We start from the raw sequence: 25,586 nt of genomic DNA on the forward strand, positions 1-25,586 counted from the left end.
TTCTGTTCTTTAGATTCTACATATAAATGAGATCAGATGGTCTTCGTCTTTCTCAGTCTGACTTATTTCGCTCAGTCCACACCATCCATCCACCGCTATAACCCGATTCCTGCCGACAAGGGTGCCTGATACATTCCATGTGTTCCTGTTTCCATCGCTTTGCTCACACTGTCCCCCCTTCCTGGAGCGCCCTTCTATCCTCCTCCCCTCCACCCTGTCTGTCCGAACTTGGCCATTCTTCAAGGCCCCGTTTAAATCCACTCAGCTGTTCCCCCCACATATGCCACCTCCTGGGTAGCATGTCCTCCTGGGTAGTATGTCATGTGGGGGTGCAGCTTATGTCATTACTAAACTGTATTCCCAGGCAAGGGAGCGTAGGGAAACTTGGGGGGTACGGGGAGGGCTTCTGGGAGAGCTGAGTGGTCTCTGGAGGTGAATGGGTGGAGATTGGAGGGTTAGGAAGCAGAGGCCAGGGCAGGGCAGGTGCCATGACCATCTTGACCAGAGCCAGGGATTCTTACTCCAGCCCCTCACGACCACGCAAGTGTCCAGATATGGGGAGGGCACTGTGGTTGGAGGCCTGAACCAGGCACCTCTGTGGACAGGGTCCTTCTGGGGACCCGATCTCACATAGTGAAGCAAGGGAGGACATCCAAGAATCTCCTGCATATTGGCTCAAACAAGGGAACAGAGCAGGGTTTGGGAAAAGCCGTGCATTCACTCCTTCATTGATTCATTCAGCCATTTTAAAAAGGTTTTAAAAAGTTATAAAATGAATACTTGCTCAGTATAGGAAATTTGGACAATATAGAAAAATAGGAAAAAACTAGAAAAACTGTTCATAGTTCTTACCACCCAGACAGCCCTCTTGACATTTTGTGTTTCCTTCTAGCCTTCTAGCTTTATTATTTAAATAATTTTCATGCAATTATTTAAACATCTACTTCGTTTTTTATATTTAATTTTAAAATTTATTGAATTGAATAGTAAAATTGTAGTCATAAAAGTAAAACAAACTTTATCATTGTAAAAACACATTACAGACAGGAAGAAAATAAAGATGCAAATTACACCCCACCCTCCAAGTCCCGCCCTCTAGGGAAAACCGGTGTGAAGAGTTGGTATGTGTCCTTCTGAACCTTTTTTCTGTGCACATACACTCAGTTTTATTCTTTCAAAATTAGATCATAGAATACTATTCATATGCAATTATTTTTATTTTTACAAAGTTAGGGTCATTTTGCATGCCCAGTGTTGCATTTTCCTTTTTTAAACACAACATTTTTTTATGCTATGTAAATTTACTTAAGTTTCTGGCCTTATACAAAACAAACCCATACCATTAATGCATGGTATAGACTGCAATTTACAATGGCTCTATGAAAAAATGGAATAGTTTGCCTGAAAACACAGGAATATCTAATTTGTATATTTTAGAACATGACTGAAACATCTCATTGATTAATCAAAGTGAGTTTCAAATCTTAACGTTTAAAAGTAGTGGGAGATATACTTTTTATTTTATTTTGGGTATAAAAAAACTAAAAGAAAAAGGCGTTATTCTTAGATCGCTCAAGTGAAATGAAAATGACCTCTTAGTGAACCTCTTATGGCTAAAATATGAAAATGCTAATTATTGTTTTGGAAAAATTAAAAGTTCCTTGACATCTTCCCACATAATATTTTTCTCTTTTAATATATAGATTTTTGAATGCATATATCATTGTCCGCCCATTGTTACCCCATCATTGCAGGATTCCCACAGACATTTTCTAAGCTTTGTGCTGGGCAGAATGCCTGCTTTCTGGAGCTCCCAGGCTGGTTGGGACCCCAACACGTGAGCAGTTTTCCCTTAATATGATAAATGGCAGGAATGGATTCTGTGCTGTGAGCAGTGGAAGCTTGCAAGGGGTGGGGGGCAGGGTGACAATCAAGGGAGGCTTTGTGGAGAGGAGACATTGTTGCACTGGGTCTTGAAGGACAAGCAGGAGGTTCCAGATGCAGAGGCGGGCAGGACAGAGTAGAGGGGCCCACGGTAGCAATGTGACTTATTATCAGCCGTCCCCCCCTGGCTCTGGTGGTTTGTTTTCTGCATTTCCTATAGAGATGACAGATTCTACGTCCAAAGGCTCCAGCTGTTTATCAGGGGCCATCCTAGGGCTGGGGGTTCCCACTCCCTGCAGCAGAGGCTGTGAGGCCCTGATTAAGGAAACAGCTGAAGCGGGGACCCCGGGCAGAGGAGCGGGAGACCAGCAGTAAGGAACAGAGGCTGAGAGAGCCGGGTGCAGTGCAGGGGAGAGCCAGAGTGAGGGACAGGAACAAACCATGTCTCCTGTGCTTCCAGGGCGTGCCCCTGCCCTCCTCTGGCTGCTGAAACACAGTCCATCAAGGACCCTTCTGATAGCACCTCCTCTGGGACTCCGTTCATTCATCAAACATTTCCTGATGGCATCACTCAATGCCTCTCCTTTGCTCACCTAGCAAGTCAACCTGTTACCATTGGAAGACTGTGAACTTTGAAATCAAGGACAGTAGCAGTAGCTAACATTTATGAAGCATTTATAATGATGATAGGCACTCTGATGAGTGTTTTGAATCTATTTTCTCACCAAATACCTCCCAACAGTCAGTGAGGGAGGGATTATTATCCCCCTGTTGCAGAGGAGGAAACTGACAAGTAAAGGGATTGTTACGTTAGTAAGCTTGAAGTATCACAGCAGAGGTTCAAACCCCTGTCTGCGTCTCATTTTCCTTGTTTATAACAGGGAGATGAAAATAATATCTTTTTCTCAGGGTAGCTGCGAGAACGAAATGAGGCAATGTATTAATATATCAAGCATGTCCGCTGCCACCCTTCCCCATGATAGCCCTCCCCACTGTGGGGGGCACTTGTTTGAGTAGCCTGGTGGGGTGGGTAAGAGTGTCTGTTCTGGAGCTGGACTGTCTGCGTTGAAACTCCGGGCGCAGATCCATGAGCGGGCTCTGATAAGAGACCTTGAGCAAGTTACTTTCACCTCTTTGAGCCTCAGTTTCTTCCTCTGTAATATGAAGATGATAATGGTACCTTCCTCATAGGGTTGTTTTAGGAGTAACATGAACGTGCCCGTGTGTTTGTGCACTTGCACGGACATGCGTATCTGCTACTGATACTAACGATTGGAAACTTTCTGAGGCCAGCGTCCATTTCAGGAAGGTGTCACCTGGGTTCTCCCTGCCTTAGTGAGGACATGTGTAGCTGGTCCAGTTCATAACAAGGACAACAGATACTTATATATTAGAATTCTCCTCACTATAAGAGAAATGCTTGCTTATTATAGAAACTGAAAAATATAGATAAGAAAATGAAAATGAACCATGATCCCACTATTCAGAAATAATCACTGTTAACATTTTGGTATATTTCTTTCCAGTGTTGTATCTAGGTAGACAGCTATTTTCCTTAAATTGGGATTGTGTGGTATATTACAGTTTTGAATCCCCCACTGACTTGGTTATATATACGAGGTCAGACAATTAAGTTCGCAAACTCATCCTAGAAAAAGTGCTACATAGCTCCTTGCTGAATATCACTCGGGTCACCTTCAAAGTAGGGCACACAATAAATAAGCCAAGTTATAAAGCTTATTAAAAGGTGGTAAGCACTGTGGACAAAACAAAAATATACTCATAGAACCAGGTAAGGGAGACAGTACTGGAGAGGGGGACATTTTGTAGTTTTAAGTAGGATGACCAGTGTCAGTCACTGAGAAGGAAGCATTTGAATAGTGACTCAAAGGTAAGGAATTGGCATTATAGCTATCTGGGCGGTGGGAGGGTGTGTGCCAGCAGAGGGAACAGCCAAAGCAAAGATCCTGAGATTAGAACCTTCCTGGACTGTTTGAGGAATAGCAACCAGCGTGGCTGCAGTGGAAAGTCATTCTTGAATGAATGGCTTGACACTGGGAGGTTATAGCTGATACTTTGGTTGAGAGAGCCAGGAATTCGATCTTAACAAGCTGTAACTAATAATGTGAATTGAATAAAATATACATTCCAACAAGAACGAAGTTTGCTCTGAAGTTAACAAAAAGTCCTCTGCAAAGCAAATCACCTCAAATCCCTTTTGTTAGTACACTGGGTGTGAATTATAAATAAATTGCACAAGTACAGGGTAATTGAGACAGGGATTAACAGTCATTCATGTATTCAGCATGTGTTTATGAATGTCTGCTATGGACCTGGGCCTGTAATAGGTGCTGGGGATTCAGAACGAGACAAAGCCTTTGCCTTCATGAAGCTTGCATTCTAGTGGGTAGAGACTGACACTGAGCAAACAAATGTAGAATGTGATGTTGGGTGGTGATAATTGCTGACATCAACAGCAGTTACCCTTGATTCTCAAGAGAAAACTATGGTTTAAGTTGAGTCTAAATTCATTATGAGTCAACCGTATAATGCAGTTGCCAGAAAGCTTAATTTTATCTGAGGCCATGTGAACAGAATACCTCTCTAGAGAGGTCGTGTTTCCTTTGCTCTCTGATCGTCAAATTAGACCTATGGTATTGCATTTACATCCTAGAGGGATATTGACAAACCCGAACTTGTTCAGGGGAGAATAACTAAAATCATGGTGGAGGGTGGGAGGGTGGTGTTGTAGCACCATCCGGAAGACAGGACCCAGATTGGTAGGTAGAGAGGTTCCAAGAAGGTAGGTTCCAGCTCAGTAGGTTGAGGAATTTTCTAATGGTCAGAACTGACCAGTAATGGAATGGGCTCTGAGAGAGGGTGAGACTCCATTGTCAAAACGTGTTTAAGCAGAGCCTGGATTCACTTGTCTCAGGATATTATCGGGATATAATGAATATGGTAAAAGCTTAGATTAAATATATATGGCTCCTTCCAGTTCCAGGTCATACTGTGTATGAGAAGAAGAGAAAAGGATTTTCTGCAAATAACTTGTAACATAGATAATTTCACATTAACCACATTTTAATAGCCAACGACCACCAAGCCCATCGGTAGAATCCCAATTTGTAGAAACCAGAAGTTCTCAGGACTCTCACTCATCACTTTAATTTGGTGTCCAGATTTAGGCTCCAGAAACTTCAGAGGGTTAGAAAAAGTTCAGCAGGAGAGCCATGGGTTAGTCAGCAAACCAACCCCTCCCCTTTATATTTTGATAATTTCAGATAGAGAAAAATTACAAGAATTATACAGAAAATCCTCATATAATCTTCACCCGGATTCCCCAAATGTTAACATTTTATCACATTTGCTTTATCATTCTATCTCATATATACTGAGGGTGCCAAAAAAAGGTCTGCACATTTTAAGAGAGGATAAAACTATTAAAATTGTAATACTCAAGATATACCAATAACAAAAGATGAATACAAGTCACGTTTGACTTCTGCAATTACAGGAGGTGCGCAAAGTGGTTACCATCAGCGTCCAGACACTTCTGATGACAGCGTACTACTGCTTGAGCAATGCTGACCAAAGTGTTAACATCTCTTAAAATGTGCATACATTTTTTTGGCACCCCTGGTGTATGTATGCGTGTGTGTGTGTGTGTGTGTGTGTGTGTGTGTGTGTGTAGTTTTGAATGTAATAAGTTGCAGATATAATGTCCCTTTACTCCTAAATACTTTAGTGTGTATTCTTAAAACAAGGTCTTCTGTTACATAACCTCAGTAGAATGATAAAAACTGGGAAATAAATATTGATACAATGCTAGTATCTAATCTACAAACCTTATTCAAATTCACAGTAATCCCAATGATATGCTTTATAGCCAAAAAAAAAAAAAAAGTCCCAGATCATGGGTTGTACATAGTTGTCATGGTCTTTGTAAGTTTCCTTTAACCTGAACTAGTTCCTTAATTTTAATTTGTCTTTCATGACATCGTCGTTTTGATGGATGGGCAAAGGACTTTTAAGCGATGCCTTTTTAAAACAATTAGTTAAGACAGAAGAAGATTTTGATATGGATCCTCAGGTTTCTATGGTTTGTTCATCAAGAATGATTTCCTTGTTCAAGGTGCCATAATGGCTCCATACTGCTCATGACAAAAAAATCCAAAGCCCCTTGTATGCATTTCCTAGGGCAGCCATAAGAAAGGACCACAAACTGGGTGGCTTAAAACAACAGAAATATATTTTCTCACAGTTCTGGAGGCCAGACGTCCAAAGTCAGCAGGCTGTTTCCCTCAGAAGCCTGTAGGGGAGGATCCTTCCTATGTCTTCCATCTTCTGGTATCCCCTGGTGTTCCTTAGCTTGTATCTGGATCGCTACAGTCTGCCTCTGTCTTCACGTGGCCCTCTTCCCTCTCTTCTTATAATCACATCAGCCATATTGGATTTAGGGGCCCACCCTACTCCAATAGGACCATCTTGATTACATCTGCAACAACCCTGTTTCCAAATAAAGTCACATTCTCAGATACTGGGAGTTAAAACTTCAACATATCGTTTTGGGGGACACAATTCAACCCACAACCCTCCTACCTCATCTTTCCAGCCTAATCCTGGATTTTCTCACATGTGGTCCCTCTGCTCCAATCACACTAATTATCCTCAAAGGGACACTTGCTTTCTCCCAGACTCAGGGCTTTCTTCTGGCCATCCCCACCCTCCTCTGCCAATCGGGGTTCTTCTTTTTCCTAACAGTGACAACTTACATTTATCTAGCACAAATATGTTGTGGAATGTTGTAACGTAATGGGGTACCTCCTCAGTATTCGGGTATGGACTATTTCTACTTGAGCTTGCCTCTCTTCAGGGGTGTCCCATTCAGAATCAGGGAGAAATCGGCAGGTATCTGACCTGGTCCTGACCCGCCCACCCCTCCCACCTCTTGCCCTAAACTCTGAGAGATTGGGGGTGACAAAAGACAGTTGCTCCACCCCCCAGAGGAGCCCAGCTGTTTCCCTTTGCCCCTCATTTCAGCCACCTGAACCCATTCACAGTTTTCCTGTCAGTTAACCCGAGCCCCACTGCAGTGTGGGAAGGGGCCCCTGTAGATGGGGTGGGGCTGTGTTTCATTTGCTGGTGTCTTTCCTCAGGCCTCAGCAGAACAGGTGCAGGCATAAGCAGCTGGGTGAAATGAGGGCATTCTTGTCTCCCTGTCTTTTTCCTCTCCCTCCAACTCCCTCCACCAACCCAGCCACACTGAAGCCACATCCCATTTCCTCTCTGACATTCAAAAGCTTCTCTCCCCTCTCTGTCCTCCATCCAACAAAGGGCAGCGCCCCAGGGGAGGGGTTGCCCTTAAACTGGGAGGAAACACAGTGGAGGGAAAGTGGAAAGCAATGGGTTTGCACTGCTACCCTCCCTTTCTGCTGTGGTGCTCTTTTTGTAGAGGGGGAGGTAAAGAGAGGGAAGTGGTATCGTAGGAAGGGTGGGGAGGGTTGTTCCAGGAACTGTGTCAGTCACTGCCTTTGCCTACAACCCGTGAGGAATTGAAGAAGACCAGTTCTGAAGTTGGCCAACCGATCCCTTCAGGGCTGACGCCTCCCTGTCTCCTAAGAGAAGGGGCAAAATCAGACACAAATCCACATTCTAGAACAAAGGTACTTCAAAGTTGAGCCTATATCTGCATCCCTTGGAGGGCTTGTTAAACCTGGACTGCTGAGTCCCACTCTGAGAGCTTCTGATTCTGTGGGATTGGGGTGGGGCCTAAGCATTTGCATTTCTGATTCGTTTCCTAACACCTAGAACCACTGTTCTACGGCTCCCCTGAAGACTTCTGGGAAGTGGGTTCTGCCTCGCCACGGCTGGAAGAAGAACAGGTCACTCAAGGAAGTTGGGTGCCCCGTGATGGCCTCGTGCTCAAATCACAGTTTTCCCCCAGATTGCATGTCTGTGTGATTTAGCTGGATTTGAGTGGTACCATGGCTTAAGAAGAGGGCAGAAAGAAGACCCTCTGTCTGCTTGCTCTTCACTCCCATGGCGAACCCCCCTTCAAGATGGCCTCCTGCCATCTTGAAACTTTTGTTTCTGTATCTCCTTCCCGGCTAGTTGTAGGGAAAGAAGGATGCCCCCTGTGTTCCCTGAAGCTTATCTTTCAACTATATGCTATGGAATATTAGGCAGCCATTCAAAAGCATGAAGTTAATCTTATGTGGTGACTTGGGAGTGGTCTACCACGATATACTATAGAGTGAAACCGGTCAAGTATATAGGCTGTGGTCCTGCTTTTGTAAAGACAACCAACCAGGAAGCTATCAATGAATATACGCATAAGTATTTACATGCACACAGGGAATAAACAAGTCTGGAAGGTTCTTTTCCAGACTACCAACAGATGTTAGCTCTGGAGGATGGGAAACTTCACTGTTTACATATCTCTAATCCTATATTGTAACAAGCCTATCTCACTTTGTAATTAAAAGCCAATGAAAATAAAATTAAAAAGCCTGTGAAATGCAAATGAAAGAAAATGGCACAGCTCTGGAAAGCTGCACTCTGAACTATTAACAATAGGGAGTAGGAGATGGGGCTGAGGATTCTATCACTATACACACACACTTCTGGACTGTTTGAATTTGTTAAAAAGAGTATTAGTTTTTTAATTAAAAAAAAGGGACATCTAAGCAATAAAGGAAATAGCCTCCCTCTCTCCTCCACCCTTTCCCCCAGCAGCCCCTAGTTCGCCCCCACCGGCCGCTGCCCCAAGCCCTTCACATTCTTCCAGCTGCTCTGCCATCTCATGCCTTCCCGTCACAGTCAGATTTCTCCACTGAGTGGCCTTCAGTTTCTGCCTCCATTTCGACAGCCATTCTTTTTATTTTAAAGAAACATCCCATGTTTTTGTTTGACGATTGCCGGCATTCCAAAAACGGAAAATAAAATCCCATAGCCTTAAAACAGCATCCACAAACATGAGTTGATCTTGTCCAATCCTATCTGCTTCTCACTGCACACGCATGTCCTTTCATAATTGTAATTTGCACAAATGCTATTTTGTGCCCTGAAATTTTTTACGTCACCTAATTTTGTAAGCCTGTCTGTGTACAGACACAGCATCATTTCTTCTATGAATGGTACTATGGTTGTTTAACCAGGCCCTGATTGTTAGGCCTTTGGGTGGTTTCCAGTTTTTTGCTATTTATTCATTCATGATTTAAACCCCTCCTTTTGGGCTCCGCCTCCTGCCAACCTATAAAAACTGCCCTCTGAAAGGTCACTGCTATGGGTCTTCCCTCCAAATCTACCAGCCTCTTCTCAGTACTTGACTAAGCCCTTGTCCTGACTTTAATTGGACTTGGCCTTATTAACCACCCTCACTGCCACCCAGCAGCCCATCCATCAAACTCTTCGTGAAATTCCAGGCTCCCTTCGTTGGCTTTTGTTTTTTTCTTTTTTAATCCTTTTTTTCTTCCAAATACAGGCATTTTTACATTTTCATAAAATGTAAAAGAATAAAATAACTAATAATTGGTTAATATAGAAAGTAAAAATATATTTGATTTAAAAATTTTAACTGAATTATGGATTATCTGATTCAAAAATATAAATGTATATATATAAATATATATGTGTGTATATGTACGAGTTGTGAAGCAGTACAATAAAGTTAAACCCACAATATAACTACCTTGCAGCTTAAGAAATACAACATCACTAATTCCATGGAAACTTCCTGTGTTTCCCTTTCTGGGTCATCCCTCTATTAAACCCCACCGAGATACTCTGGATTTTGTTTATTTTCTTCGCAATTAATTTTAATAATTTGTGGATTTGAAGGGGTTCTATGTAGACAAACGTATCATCTATTTATAATGACGTTGTTTCTTTACAATTCAGTACCTTTAATTTATTGTTATTCTTTCCAATTCTATGCCTTTGCTTTGTGAGTTTGCTAGGACCTCTGATATAATGTCAACTAAAAGCTGGAATGGCAGGCATCCTTGACTTGTTCCTGAATATAAAAGAAATGCTTCTAATGGTTTTTCACTAATAATAATGATTGCTATAGGTTTTTGGTATATGCTCTTTAATAGGTTAGGGAAGTTTCTTTTTACTTCTAGTTTATTGTTAAATTTTATCAAATGCGTTTTCTACATCTATTGAAATGATCTTATGGGTTTTTTTCCATCACAGAATACTATAATGACATTAATATTTTATGTTAAAATTTCTTTGTATTTCTGGGATAAATTCAATTGGGACATGATATATGGTACTGCTGGGTTTGATTTGCTTATATTTTGCACAAAGTATCAGCATCTATGCATAAGTGATATTAACCTGTAATTTTTCTTTCTCATACTCTGCCTAGTTTGGAATTATGATTTTACTTATTTCATTGGATAAGTTCAGAATGTTTCTTCCTTTTTTAATCTCTAAGAGAAGGTGGCGTACAATTGGAATCGATGCTTTCTTGAATGTTTGGTGGCTTGCTCCTGTAAAACCTTCTGGGCGTGTATCAGTTTGTAGGAAGACTTTAAATTACCAATTTAAATTTCGTCTATGGCTATATGTAAAGTTACCATATGTATCCTAGTTTGCTTGGGCTATTGCCCAGTTATGCCTGTTCCCTGGCAGACTTATTTAAAATGCCCCTTTTCACTTTCCAAGATATCTTTGTTCAAATAATAAAATATGTGGTTATTCTGTGTATAAGACTACATAGGTTTTTCTCTTTCTTCTTGAGTTAGTTTTGGTAAATCATATTTTTCTATAATACTGTCCAGTTTGCTTCAAATTTATTGGCATAAAGTTGTTCATAGTTTTCTCATTTTTAAAAATCTGCTGTAGCTTTAAATATATCACTTAAAAATTCCCTAACATCGTTTATTTGCATCTTTTTTCTTTGTCTTGTCAGTATTACCTAAGTTTTGTCCATTTTTATTAATCTTTTTGATGTCTAGCTTTTGACCTTACTGACTTTTCTCTACTGTTTATTTTTTATTTCGTTAATTTTTGCTCTTATTTTATTGTTTTCATCTTTCTACTTTCTTAGGATTTATTCTTCTGCTTTTTAAAAAAAAACTTCCTACTTTCTCTCCTTTATTTATCAATTTTGAATCTTTTTTCTTTCCTAATATAAGCACTAATGCTATGTATTTCCTTATAATTTTTTTTCTTTGTTGAATATACATATCATAAAATGCACATATCTTAAGTCTACAAGGTTTATGAGTTTTGGCAAATGTAAACAGCTCTGTTACCATCATCCAAATCAAGATCTAGGACATTTCCATTATCTGAGAAAGCTCCATGAGGCCCATTTTGGATCAATCTCCTTGTCACCACCAGAGTTAATCAGTGTTAGAACTAAACTTGGCTAAAAGTTCGTTTAAATAGAATCATTCAGTAGATTCTCTTTTGTGTGCAGCTTCTTTCACTCAGCATATATTGTATATATTAGTTAATTTATTCCTTTTTATTGCTGAATTTATTCCAGTGTATGGATGGATACACACTGTTTATCCATTCTCTGTTGATGGACATTTGGATTGTTTTCAGTGTTTGGCTATTATGAATAAAGCATCTATGAACATTTTTATACAGGTCTTTTGTGGACATAAGCTTTCATTTCTCTTGGGTAGGTGCCTGGAAGTGGAAAAGCTGAGTCTTAATGTAGACATCCCATAAGTTTTACTATGTGGTATTTTCATTATCAATTTGTTCTAGTTCTTAAAACATTTTCCATTAAGTTTTTTTTGTCTTTGACCTATAAGTTATTTGGAAGTGTGTTTTAAAATTTCCATATATGTGGGATGTATTATTGTTGATTTTGATGATTTCTAACTTAATTGCATTTTGGTTAGTTAATACAGTCTTTATAACACTAATTTTTTGAAATGTTTTTCAAAAGACTTGCTTTATGATCTAATATGCAGTAAATTTGTATGCTTAAAATGAATGTGTATTCTCCAATACATACACACACATATACAATTATTTAACAAGCTTGATATATAAATACACACACATATGTAAATGTATATAAATGTAAATATAGAGATCTCAAGCTTGTTAATGGCATTGTTCTAATCTTCCAAATCCTTTTTTATTTTTGTCAGTTCAATCTGCCAGTTACTAAAAAAAATGTATTAAAATCTCCTACCCCAACAGTGGATTTGTCAGTTTTTCCTTATAGTTTTGTGAATTTTAACTTTATATTTTTAGAACCTTTGTTATTTAGGCTATACAGATTTAGAATTATTACATCATTCTAGCAAACAATAAATTATTGTAGAACATTTTCAAATTTTCAAATCATAGTGTATCAAATTTTCAAATTTTCAAATCAGTGATTATCTCTTTTAACAGTATCTACTAGTTCGACAGCAGATCACACATCCAATTTAATGACAGAAAATTACTGAGAAAAGAATTAGTGGATCAGGATCAATTCTATCTGTTAAATTGTGGTTGAACTGCAACCATAGGTTCAGTTCAGGAAACATGAACAAAAAGAGTTCAGCAAAAATGAATAGAAGCATTCTCTGAGAATCAATTAGTTATATGAGATTTACAATGAAAGGCGCTGTGTAGTTTAGAAATGCGTTTTATCTTCGTGCCTATTTTATCTCATGTTAGTATTTGGTGTCAGCTTCCTTTCAATTACTATTTATTGTGTATTTGTTTCCATCATTTAACTTTCAGCGTCTCTCTGTATTATTTCTTTTCTACCAGTGCTTTCAATGAGGCCTAGATTATAAGTCAGAAGACCCCCATTCTAGTCTTGATTGTGTCCTAGAGTTTTAGGTTCCTCCTTTTTCCATTGGGTGCAAGAATATTTGCCTAGCACACCACCATTCACCATATTGTGTGAATCAAATGATATAAAGTGTGTGAAATCACTTTGCATACTGTAAAGTATTTTGCAAATTATTATTGCTCTAGCCATCAAACAAAGAAGTGTTCCCAAATGTTTGTTTAAAGTCATGGTGGTTAAGGGCTTAGTTGGTTGACAGAGCCATGCTTTTGCATTTGCAAATACAATTCATAAGGTGGTTGCAAGATGTAAATGTATTTAAAGTACTAAATTATCTGGAGCATAATAAGTGTTCAATAAATAGTAACTCATTTTTATGATTACACTTATGGTTATTGTGTTGCTGTTGCTTTTACCCTAAATTCTAGCTCCTCAACTTACCAGTGTATGATCATAGGCAAATTCCTCAACCTCTCTAATCCTCAACTTCCTCATTTTTGAAGCTAATAACTACTTCATAGTGTTATTCTGAGAATGATGTAAAATAATGATAAAAAGAGCTTGGTACAGTGCCATGGTTACCATAATCTTAATCTTAAAGGTCTCTTCTGTTATTAGAGCTCTAAATGTTGACACTTTTCTGGCAGAAATGATTACACCCAGCTCATCTCTGACTTCTTATTACCTGAATTTGAAGCCCTTATTTAAATAAAGTTGATAACATCAACCAACAACAATGGTTGGTGGGATTGCAAATTGGTGCAGCCACCATGGAAAATGATTTGGAGGCTCCTCAAAAAATGAAAAATAGAACTCTCTTATGACCTAGTGATTACACTCCTGGGTATTTATCAGAAGAAACTAATTTGAAAAGATATCTGCACTGCCTATGTTCATTGCAGCATTATTTACAATAGGCAAGATATGGAAACAACCCAAGTGCCCATCAATAGGCAATTGAATAAAGAAGATGTGATATGTGTGTGTGTGTGTGTGTGTGTGTGTGTGTGTGTATGTAAAATTGAATATTACTCAGCCATGAAAAAGAATGAAATCTTGCCATTCACAAAAACATGGATGGACCTAGGAGGTATTATGCTAAGTGAAATAAGTCAGACTGAGAAAGACAAATACCACATGATCTCACTTATATGTGGAATGTAAAGAATAAAATAAATGAACAAATAAAACAGAAACAGACTCATAGATTCAGGGAACAAACTGATAGTTGCCAGAGGTGAGGGGTGTTGGGGAGCTGGGTGAAAAAGGTGAAAGGATTAAGAAGTACAAATTGGTGGTTACAAAATAGTCACGGGAATGTAAAGTACAGCATAGAGAACATAGTCAATAATGTTGCAACAACTATGTATGTATAGTGCCAGGTGGGTACTAGACTAATCGGTAGGATCACTGCATAAGTTATATAAATGTCTAACCACTATCCTATACACCTGAAACTAATATAAAATAATATTGAATGCCAACGATAACTGAAAATAGATACTTTAAAAAAAAGAAAATGTAAATAAAAGAGATCTACCGTAAAAAAAAGCAAAATATAATTTAGTAGGACCACATCAATATGAAGCATTCTGTCCAAGGTTAAATTCTTCGTCCTGTTTTCCCACCAAAGCATTTCAGCTTCTTGAGCACCTACCTAAGTGATCGACAATGTGCAGCTCTACCCTTAAGGAGCTCTGCTAGAAGTGTCATTGTAGAAACTCATACAAGGTGCTTTTGGAGACCCTAGAGAAGAAATGAACCCTGTGGAGAGGAGAGTGTCCAAGTTAGGGAAAACTTCCCAGACCAGGGGAAACCCATTTCCCCATTTCCACCAAACATACCAGAACCATTGTCTATCGTTCTCCCAACACAACAGACTGGGTTACATAAAATTAAATAGCTTTTTTCACTTCATAACTTCTAAGCAGTGACTCAGGGATCCAGGCTCCTTACTTCTTACACAGTGCCTGCATCCTAGAAGTCCTCAATTAGCTTCTTCTGTATCTTTCTCTTTCATAACTGAGAGTGTATTGATTGTGCTAGGCGTTTCATGTCCTGACCTGAAGAGGCAACATCATTGCTGCCCACATTCCATTGGCCAGACCCAGTGGCATGGCCCCAGCCTAACTGCAAGGGAAGCTGGGAATTGTAGTTTTCCTATGTACCCAGGAAGAGGCAAAGGGATTGGTGGGCTTCTAACCAGTCTCGGCCATAGCTGCCTCTTAGACATATTTGACATCAGCCACTCCTGACATGTTCCTTTTGCTGCTCTTGTAAAAGCCTGGGTTCTGGAGCAGAGGAGAATCACGTCAGTAGTCCCATGTGTTCAATCCCTGCTTGATGAGACCCTCAATTTTTTTCGGCTGTGTTGTTCACTTTAACAATCTTTCCCAGCCAAGAAAAATTAGTTTGGCACCTAGCTCAGTGCCTGGCACATAGTAGGTATAAAATAAGTATTTTTTAAATGCATGAAATCTCTCAGTTCCAGGAGTGACTTAGAGGTTATTTGCAAGATTAAATTAAACTCAGCACTTGAGTGGGCTGATAGAGAGCGAAGGAGGGAGTGAGTGAGGGGAGAAGGAAGAAGCTTTTGAATGTTACACAATCAGGGATGAGAGGACCTCCATTTTTTTAAAACAGCTTATCAGTCACCTCTGAACTGCCCCTGAAGGCAAGTAAAAATCACTTCAGTGCTAGAAACTTTCCAGCATTTCTGCTTCCTCCTAAGGGAAAGTGACAGAGCTGAGCAGAGGCCCCAAGGGACTGGAGCTGGGAGGAAAGATCAATTTGTGCCCTCTGAGCACTTAAGGGAGCTAGCAGAGCATGGTTGATGGGTTCACACTCTTGCTTGGCCACTTCCAGCATTGGGGCCTTGGGCAAGCTACTTAATCTTTTTGTGCCAGTTTTCTCTTCTGTAATACATATAAAGATAATAATGCCTCCCACTTCTGTTTTTTAGATTAAGCAAGTTACTATAGTAAAAAGCATAGACCAATGACTGTCACGATGTAAGTGCTACTGTGTTTCCCCGAAAATAAGACAGAGTCTTACATTAATTTTTGCTCCAAAAGGCGCATTAGGGCTTATGTTCAGGGGATGTCATCCTGAAAAATCATGCTAGGGCTTATTTTCCCGTTAGGTCTTATTTTCGGGGAAACACGGTATATAATTGCAGATATCATCATCATTAAGCACAGAAAAGAAATGGTCACCTGAAGTCCTAAAGTAACAGACTGGAAGAGCCCTTAGAGGTGACCGTGTCTAATCCCTGCAGAGAACCATGGTGCTGGCTGTTCTTGGTGTTCAGCCAGATTCTCATACTGCTTCTGGTTTTCAGCTCACACTTTGGTTCTAAGTTAAGTTTAAGTTGGTAAAATTGGTGAAATTCATTTCAAATGTGGGTTACCCCAGCCCAGTTCCTGTCCCCTTGCTTGTTTTGCCCCAATCTGACTTTTCGATCCCAGAACATTCACACTTTTCCCCTACCACCCAGATCTCCACCCTGCCCCCTTCCACCACCCCACCTTAGTTTTCCTGTATCTCTGGCTCAGGGTCAGATTCTGTATGTCAGTGCCAACTAGTTAAACTGATAAATGGTTTTCTCTGCAAGTACCAATTGCCGGTGCAAAGGTTGCTACTTCATACAAAGGTGCATTATTGACTGGGGCCTTTCTGGAGAATATGCCCTGCCCTTTGTATCCTGGTCTGTGACAAGGAGAGATGGAGCAGCATTCCAGCTAGGACAGTGGAGAGATTTAGGCCTTCAACTGCCCCTAAAAGAAGACAGATCGTCTCTGAGCATCCGTCCTGTTGGCTGGGGAGGGGGCAGATGAGGATATTGGCAGGGACCTTTAATCAGTAAATTTCTAGACATAGAGTTAATAGCTGAGGGGGTGGGGCAGGATATAAAAATGGGTAAGGCTTGTCTGCAAGGAGTGAGGGAAATGCAAGCACACAATTAATAAGCATACAAAATAAACTATATCTCGCACTAAACGATACAAAGCAATGTATAGGCAAGGATGAGCTATCCATTCAAAGTGGAGGTTTCGGATAATTCCTTGGAGAGGCTGATGGTGGCCTTAGAACTGATGTCTGAAGAGGATTTTATAAGAGTATATTGAATTTTCTAGTAATATTGAAGAATCTACAAATATTAGGATACAGAAAGAAAAGACAATCACTCACAGTCTCATAATTTAAGACGACCTCTGTTATCTCCAGATACTGGGATTATGATTATGGGTGATTTCTGTTTGCTATACATTTCTGTATTTTTAAGTTTTACAATAAAGAGAATACACATTTACAATGACAAAATTTAAAACCTGAAGACAAGTGAATGCTAACATTTCAGTATGCTATCCTCTTAGTCTTTTTACAAGACATAATTTTATCATTCCATTCATACAATTATATATACCTGCTCTTTTCAACTTCTCAGCATTTGCTGTGCTTATTATAAATATAACTGAGTGGTTGTGGGATGTAATTCATAAAGCCATTTCCATTTTATTGGACTGTAAGGTTGTTTATAAAGTTTTGCTACTATAAATAATTGTTTGTATATTCCTATGTATGAATAATTTTTAAATTAATAAACTTTATGGTTTAGATTCACAGCCACACTGAGTGAAAAGTACATTACGTTCTCCTGTGCTCTGTCCCTTACACATGCACAATCTCCTTTACTGTCTACCCCACGTTTGACATCCTGCCCTAGAGCGGTACATTTGTTATTCAATGAACCTGCATTGTCACAGCATTATCCCTCAAAGTTAGTTTACATTAGGGTTCACTCTTGGTGTTGTACATTCTGTGAGTTTTGACAAATATATAACACGTAACCACCACTGTAGTACCGTGCAGAATATTTTCACTGCCCTAAAAATCCTCTGTGCTCATTAATCCCTCTCTTCCCCCCAGCTCCTGGCAGCACTGATATTTCTACTGTCTCCATAGTTTTACATTTTCCAGGATGACCTATAATTGCAATCATAGTACCGTATGTAGCCTTTTTCAGATTGATTGGCTTCTTTCACTTAGTAATATGCATTTGAGGTGCCTGCATGTCTTTTCATGGCTTGATAGCTTTTTTTTTTTGAGTGTTGAATAATATTACATTTTCTGGATGTACCACAGTTGTTAATTTATCAATTCACCTACTGAAAGACACTTTGGTTGCTTCCAAGTTTGGGCATTTACAAATAAAGCTGCTATAAACATCCATGTGCAGGTTTTTATATAGATAGAAGTTTTCAACTCTTTTGGGTAAATATCAAGGTGCACAATTGCTGGATCGAATGGTAAGAGTATGCTTAGTTTTGTAAGAAGCTGCCAAACTGTCTTCAAAGTGGCTTCACCATTTTGTATTTCCAACAGCAGTGATGGAAAATTCCTGTTGCTCCACATCCTCCCCAGCATTTGATGTCATTGTTCTGGATATTGGCCTTCTAGTCGGTGTGTAGTGGTGTGAAATGAGAGAAAAACTATGTGTTGGTCTCTGCCCCTGATTCCTGGCGCAGAGTTCCTGAAACTCCTGTAATTTGCGAAGCGATATGAGCACTAGTAGCATCTTTATTGTAATATTTGGTCTTTGATCCCAGTTGCTAACACAGGGCTCTTAAATCCCTTGGAATTTCCTGGGTGGTAGGAGTTTCTTTTGTTCCAATGTGGTGACTCGGAATGGGTTTCTGGATGGTTCCTGGATAGCGGCTGGTCACCAGATAGACCATGATTAAAAGCTTAGAATTTCCAGCCCCGTTCCTTCATTCTGTAAAGAAAGAAGAGGAGCTGGAAATGAAGTTAATAATTGATCGTGCCTACGTGAGGAAGCCTTTATACAATCCGAATAGTATGGAGTTTGGGGAACTTCTAGGAGGGTGACCACATCCATGGGATGTACCCCAACTCCATGGGAACAGAAGTTCCTGCACTAGAGAACTTCCCAGATCTCACCCTATGTATCTCTTCATCAGTAGCCTTTATCATATCCTTTAATAAACTGGTAAGTGTAAACGTTTCCCTGTGAGTTCTGTGAGTCGCTCTAGCAAATTAATCAAATCTAAGGGGGAGGAAGTCATGGCAACTTCTGACTTGTAGCCAAGTTGGGCAGAAGTTGTGGGTAACCTGGGGACCTACTACTTGTAATTCTCATTTTTGTTTTAATTTGCGATGACATACAATGTTGAACATCTTTTCATATACTTATGCCACCTATATATTTTCTTTGGTGAGGTACATGTTCAGGACTTTTGCCCATTTTTAAATCAGATTGTTAATTTTCATGTTGTTGAGCTTTAAGAGTTCTTTGTATATTTTGGATAATATTCCTTTCTTTATCAGATGGATCTTTTGCAAACATTTTAGCCCAATCTGTGTACCTTTTATTTCCTTTTCTTGTCTTATTGCACATTAGCTAGGACTTTCAGTAGTGTTGAAAACAGTAGTTAGAAGGGACATCTTTGCCGTGTTCCTGATCTTTGTGGGAAAACTTTGAGTTTCTCACCATTGAGTATAATAGCTGTAGACTTTTGGTAGATGCTCTTTATCAAGCTGAGGAAGTTTCCCTTTATTTCTGGTTTGCTGAGAGATTTTATCATGAATGGGTGTTGGATTTTGTCAAGTGCTTTTCCCGTATCTATTGATATCATCATATGATTGGAAATAGTCTGTATGGAGAGCAGAGTGAAGCAGGGAGGTCCAGATATAGGCTATTATAATGCATTAACATGGGTGGGGAAAAAGGAGGCTTGGGTTTGAGAGGTCATGAGGCAGAATGCTGAAAAGTGCTTGGATTCACGATAGATATTCAACGGCAAACCCCATTGGAGTTGCTGATGGATGGGATCTGGGATATGGGAGGAAGAGAGCAGTCAAAGATGACTCCAAGATTTTTGCCCTGAGCAAATGATGGTGGACCTTGAGGGTGCGGTAGGGGCTGCCAATACATTTGTGTGTGAAATAAGAGTTCAGTTTAAGCACAGACCAATTAAAATTGGGTGTGTCCTTTAAAATCTAGAGCACATGGGTCAGCAAAGGCCCAGATGGTGTGAAAAAAGTGCAGAAAATATTCAAGGAACAGAGATCCCATATGGTACAAATACATGTTGAGGCAGAGGCTAGCATGTAGAAAAATAGGAGAGAAAACATACTGCAATAGATTACAGAGAACCTTAAATGCCAAACTAATGAATTTGAAATGTATCTGATCGGCAAGGGGGAGCTAATGGAAAATTGTGAGCAATAACTAATATGATCAGAGCTTAACTTTATACTGACAATTCTGTTTAATAACGTGAGAGATGTTCCTGAGATAAAATTTTAGATATAATAAGAGCTAAGGTTTCATTTTTATTTTTTTTAAATCTCATGTTTTAAAAAATGGCTCATATATTTAAAAAAAAAAGAAACTGGAAGGGACACTATCAAAATGTTTCATAGTTTCTGTGGTTGTCAAGGCTATGAATAGTTTGGGCTTTTTTTCTTTCTACTTCCCTATATTTGCCAAATTTTCTTTAATTGAGCATAACAACTTTTACAATGAGAGTGAGTTTACACTAACAAATGTGCAGGACTGCAAAAGAGTACATTGGGTGGAGAGAACGGAGGGAGGGTGGTTTAGGTTCTGTGTAGTAATCCAGTGGAAAGGGAAGGAGAGGACGAGCCGGGGCAAGGGCCGTGGGAGGAAGGGGAAAGTGTATTTTTTGCCTTCCAATGGATATGTAAGGAAGCCTTTCTACAAACAAGTGTGGAGGTTAGTATGGGCTCTGGAGCCAGTCTGCTGGGATTTGAATCTGAACTTGCTTGGGCAAATCACTCTGCTTTTGAAAAATCTGTAAACGGGAATAATAATTGTATTTACCTGGTAAGGTTGTTCTAAGGAGTCACCGAGTGAATACATATTAACCACTTAGAGCAGTGCTCAGCTCATAGGAGTCACTCAGTATATTAGCTATTGTTCTTGTTACTCCAGGGACCTGGCCTCAGCTGAAGGTGGATACAGAATATGTATTAGAGCGGAGGGCACAGACATAGGAGGTCGGACCGTTAAGTTCATGAACTCACCCTAAAAAAGCACTACGTACCTCATTGCTGAATATCACTAAGGTCACCTTCAAAGTCCTCTCCTTGGGAAGCTGTGCACTGACGCCAGTGCCTAATCCACCCTTCAAAGCAATTTTGGAACTCTTTTTCTGGAATGGCCATCAGAGCTGTCGTCGTATTACCCTTGATGTCCTGAATGTCATCCAAATGTCTTCCTTTCAATATTTCCTTTATCTTTGGGTAAAGAAAGAAGTCACTGGGGGCCAGATCAGGTGAGTAGGGAGGGTGTTCCAATACAGTTATTTGTTTACTGGCTAAAAACTCCCTCACAGACAGTGCCGTGTGAGCTGGTGCATTGTCGTGAGGCAAGAGCCATGAATTATTGGCGAAAAGTTCAGGTCGTCTAACTTTTTCATGCAGCCTTTTCAGCACTTCCAAATAGTAAATGTGGTGAACTGTTGGTCCAGTTGCCACAAATTCGTAATGAATACTCCCTCTGATACCAAAAAAAGGTTAGCAACATCATTGCAACAAGTTCGGAACTTAATTGTTAGACCTCGTAGGTTACTGAAGCATTATCCCTAACAGTTTAATTTGTATAAGACTATATTTATATAGTATATATTTTTAAAAAAAAACTCTTAGTAGTTAAAGTTTTTGAAAATAGGTTGGGTTGTCTCAGAAACTGTGAGCCACCATCACTGAAGTGCCAACAAGTGCTGTGTGGATAGTTGGGGGGCTGGTGCAGGATTGTGATTCCAGACTAGTTTTCATCAGATGATGTACTGGGTTTTTTTATGTAACTAAATTCTATCCACTAAAGGTTACTGTCCTTTATTCTGACCCCTCTCTAAGGGTTTGGTGTTTAGGTATTCTTTATTTTATGAAATATGGTATATATAGACTACAGGTTTTTTCCCTAATAACATTACGTGGTAATGTCTGGCCTTACTGTCTGGTCTCCAGATTTTGAGGGGAAATTTGATTGGTCTTTGAAATGTAAGTTTCTGGGAACTAGGCTTGTGGGGAAAGTGAATAATTTGGTTAGGCTGAATTAGGTACCTCTGCAATCCCCTCTGACCCTAAGATTCTCTCATTTCTGTGCCCAGGCTGGACCCCTCCTCCCAGAGAGTTCTTTTGCAAATGTGAACTTTTAGATGGGGGATTAGTTAACGATGTACATGGGTCTGTACAGCTCTGTCACTACAACTGTTGTACAGCTCTTTGATCCCCTCCTGGCAGTGGGTCAGTCTGTTTTAGGGACAGAGCCTGTGGCCCTGAGCCTCACACATTCGGCATTTGAATTAGGAAGCACATGCTGAAGGAGCATGCTGTAGGAGCCTGATGGGAGGCTCCGTGCTGTGGGCCAGGAGGTTCTGAGGGCAGTCCAGCAGGATCTCTACCCCAAGAAGCTTATATAGTCTGATATCTTTCATATACAAAAGTTTTGTTATCACAGCTTCTCAGATCCTCAATTCGCTCATATATAAAATAGTAATAGTAATAATAATAATAATAATAATACAATCTAACAGTGACAGAGATACATCTCTCCCTACTTCTCTCACCTCCACCCAGAGCTAGGAAGAAGAATCAGACTCTGAGAGGTAGACGAGGAGACCTAAACAGAATGGATGAACAGACGTGTGCAGTTATCTTAACCAGATAGAATGGCTTCCAGACCAACGAGGCCTAATTAGCACTGGACTGGAAAACTAACATATCTACAAAGAAGGTCCATTAGCCCTGGCTACTTAAGAAAAAGAAAGAAAGAAAGAGAGAGAGAGAGGGAGGGAGGGAGGGAGGGAGGGAGGGAGGGAGGGAGGAAGGAAGGAAGGAAGGGAGGAAGGGACCAGAAAGAAAGAAAGAGAGAACAGAAAGAAAGAACAGAAGAAAGGCCAGAGGTCACTGAGTGGACAGATGGCCTGGTGACTTTCCCTGTTGCAGAAAGAGTCACCACGCCTGGCTTGTGTCCCCAACACTGGAACACTGTGGCTGCCTCCCTTAGTTCCACTCCCTTACTCACCAAACCCCTGTCTGATTCCCCTCCGGCTGCCCCTGGTGAAGGGCCTACAGGGAGAGAATGTGCTGGCCAGGGGCCCTGGATGCTGCGTCCATCCAGCAGCTGTGTCTCCCACTGTGGGGTGATACTTGGCTGTGTGGGCTGCACCCTTATCTCGGGGCACTGGTTAACTTGAGTTCCCCCACCTCCCAGGAGTGGAGGCCCCTCTGGACATGCTGGCAGTTTCTATTTTGGAGCCTGTGAGCAGCTGAAGAGGTAGGCCGAGGCACGAGGTCCGTGCGTTGAGGTCCCGTCACCTACGTGGCCGTGGAGCCGCCTCCCCATACCTCCACTGGCCTTACCATCCCCTCGCTGGAGTTTCTCAATTCAGCTCCCAGTGTTCTTGTGATGATGAAATGAGTTAGCAGAGGAGAAAGCATTTTCTAAAATGGTTCACATTGTGTATGCATGTAAATGCTGACCATCATTTTCAAATGGGATCATGTGTATACAAACTCTTGGAAAGGTATAACGTGTCATGTAAATTAGCCTAATTCTGTTGGAAGCCAAGAAGGAGGGGAAGTTGACCGTTAGGCTCAAGAGAAATACCACGTTGGCCCCCCACACCATAACCCCCTTTTAGGGGTTAAGTTGATAGTGCCAGGGTTTTCCCAGAGGAAGAACTAAGATGGGAACTGAACCGTGCTGTGGTTCAACAGGTGACTGCCTCTCTGTGACCCCAGCTAAGTTGGGCTGTTGTTTGAGTGGTAACAAGGGCACTTGGGACCCTCCATGAGGAACCCTCTGCAGAAAGCCGGTGAGTTTCCAGTTAAGTTCAAGGGCAGTGCACACCATCACGTGGCTCACCTTGTACTGAAATCGGGCTGTTGTTTTTCTGTCAGACTAAACTGAGCCCCAGGAGCAAGCCCTAGCTGCTCCTGTTAGAGGAGAGAAGGTTAGTGCCTGCTGAACCAGTTCTTACTGAGGACAGACACCCCTGCCAAGGGGCCCACCTGAGCTGGATACAAGTCGATGTGACACATCTGGAGTCGCTCAGGTGTCCCTCTTCAAGGCGACATGCTTTCAGTGACTTGGATGTGCATTGACATTTAGAATCACTTGCGGGGTTAGAGGTGGGGTCGGGTGGGGGAATGATAGCGTCCTACTAGCCGTGCTGAGTACTCTTCTGAGGGTTTAGCATGTGATATTTAATTCTCACCCCCAGAAAAATCCCTGTATGGTCAATCCCATTTACCGATGAGGAAATTGAGGAACAGAAGGCTTATTAATTACCTCGTCCAAGACTGCACTGCTATTAGAAGGCGACAGAACCAGGATTTATAGCAGTCAGGAAGTCCGACTGCAGAGCCAGAACTCTTTTTATTATTGTCATTTTCCTGATGTACCCATAAGGCAGCGAGACTTGTGAAGGTGATCCAGCTGGTACATAGTGGACCTGGGAGTTCAACCCAGGTCAGTCCAATTCCGGGACCCACGCTGGTAGCCACCACTCTATTTTACATCCATAGTGGTTTTAGATAGTCCATTGTCATATGTAATATGGTATTTTACATAATATAGTATAATATTCTATTATAGTCTAATAGTCTATTATAAGGTTATAATTTATTTAATGAATCCCTTATTGTTAGAAATTTAGGTTGTTTCCATTTTTTCACTATTTTAAATAGATGCCAAGATTTTTTTTTTAAAGATAAATAGTTGGGATGTTGTTTGGTTTATTAGTTTATTTATTTGTTTTAAAGGATTTAGAGCAGATGGGCTGAGCTCTCAGAGGCTAGAATTGAAGGCTTCAAGTTGACTCCTTGAATGGAGAATGAAATTCTGATTAGGAATGGTGCCAGTGTGGAGAGGAAGAAAAAACGGACTATGCTTTAGCCCAGGGATTTGGCAATGCCTGCTGAGATAGAAAATGTGGGATGCATTTCGGAAATATCTATAATTCCCACGTGGATATTTTAGTCTTCTCCAGCATCAGCTCATTGACATCTCATTGACATGGCCTAGACACACGTGGGTGGCGATGGGCAGAGCGGGAGCCATTCCCTTCTTCAGATCAATCGTGTACGGCCATGTGAGGTCCCTCCATCTGTCCATCACTTGTCCCTTGCCCCTTTTGCCCCTCGCCACTTCAGTCTCCTGTTGAAGTTACCCCTTTCTGGTTCCCTATTCCAGGTCAAAAACAGATGAGGGCGGCCTGACGACATCCTAGGTGGTGAGGACCTTGATGCCCTTTATTTGCTGAGTCCTCAGTATGACACTGAGCACTTTCCAGGCCTTATCTCTTTATTGTCACAACAGCTTTTTGGGATGAGGACCCTCATGAAACCACCATTTTATTCAGAAGGAAAAGGAGACTTCAAGAGGTAAAGACTTGCCCAGGGCTACGTAGCCAGGGTCTGGTGGAGCCAGGATTCAGTCACGTGTCTCTAAACTCCCTGGCCACATAATATTAATCACCATATATACTTTACAGCCTTCATTATAAACTATAAACAGAAGACACTGTAGCATGGGGAGGGGAGGGGAATATTTAGAAAATCAGCAAGAGCACGTTCAGTTACCTGCGTTCTGTGTACACTGGATGGGTTCACTTAGAGAATGTTGGATCTCCAGAGGCTCGTGGAAGCACCTCTGTCCTACATCATTTTAAAATTGTGGCAAATGAGGTCCAGAGAGATCAACCAACTTGCCTGAGGGTAAGGTGGTGGTCCAGCCAGGTTAGAACCAGGGTCTTCCAATGTCCACTTGGTGGCTCCTTGAGAGGCAAACAGCTCTTAGCTCTGCTCTGCAAGGAGCATTGGGAGCAAAAGCATGGATCAGAAGGGAAGGTTTAGGAGAAACAGGCAGTTTGTTGCGGCTGGG

At 40.9% G+C, this 25,586-nt stretch overlaps 1 protein-coding gene across 5 annotated transcripts in view; it reads left to right on the top strand.

Moving 5' to 3' along the window:
* CCND3 (cyclin D3) overlaps positions 1 to 25,586 on the top strand; it is an 82,653-nt gene that overhangs the window by 23,322 nt on the left and 33,745 nt on the right. The window contains exon 2 of one of the 5 annotated variants that reach the window (XM_081044862.1): positions 20,628 to 20,970. The exons of the other annotated variants lie outside the window; for them this stretch is intronic. The gene's annotated coding sequence lies outside the window, so the exon portion shown is untranslated. The remainder of the gene's footprint in view (positions 1 to 20,627; positions 20,971 to 25,586) is intronic. 5 annotated transcript variants of the gene reach the window in all.

The sequence above is a fragment of the Rhinolophus hipposideros genome (genome assembly GCF_964194185.1).
Source record: "Rhinolophus hipposideros genome assembly, chromosome: 3".
In the NCBI taxonomy this organism is placed as follows: domain Eukaryota; kingdom Metazoa; phylum Chordata; class Mammalia; order Chiroptera; family Rhinolophidae; genus Rhinolophus; species Rhinolophus hipposideros.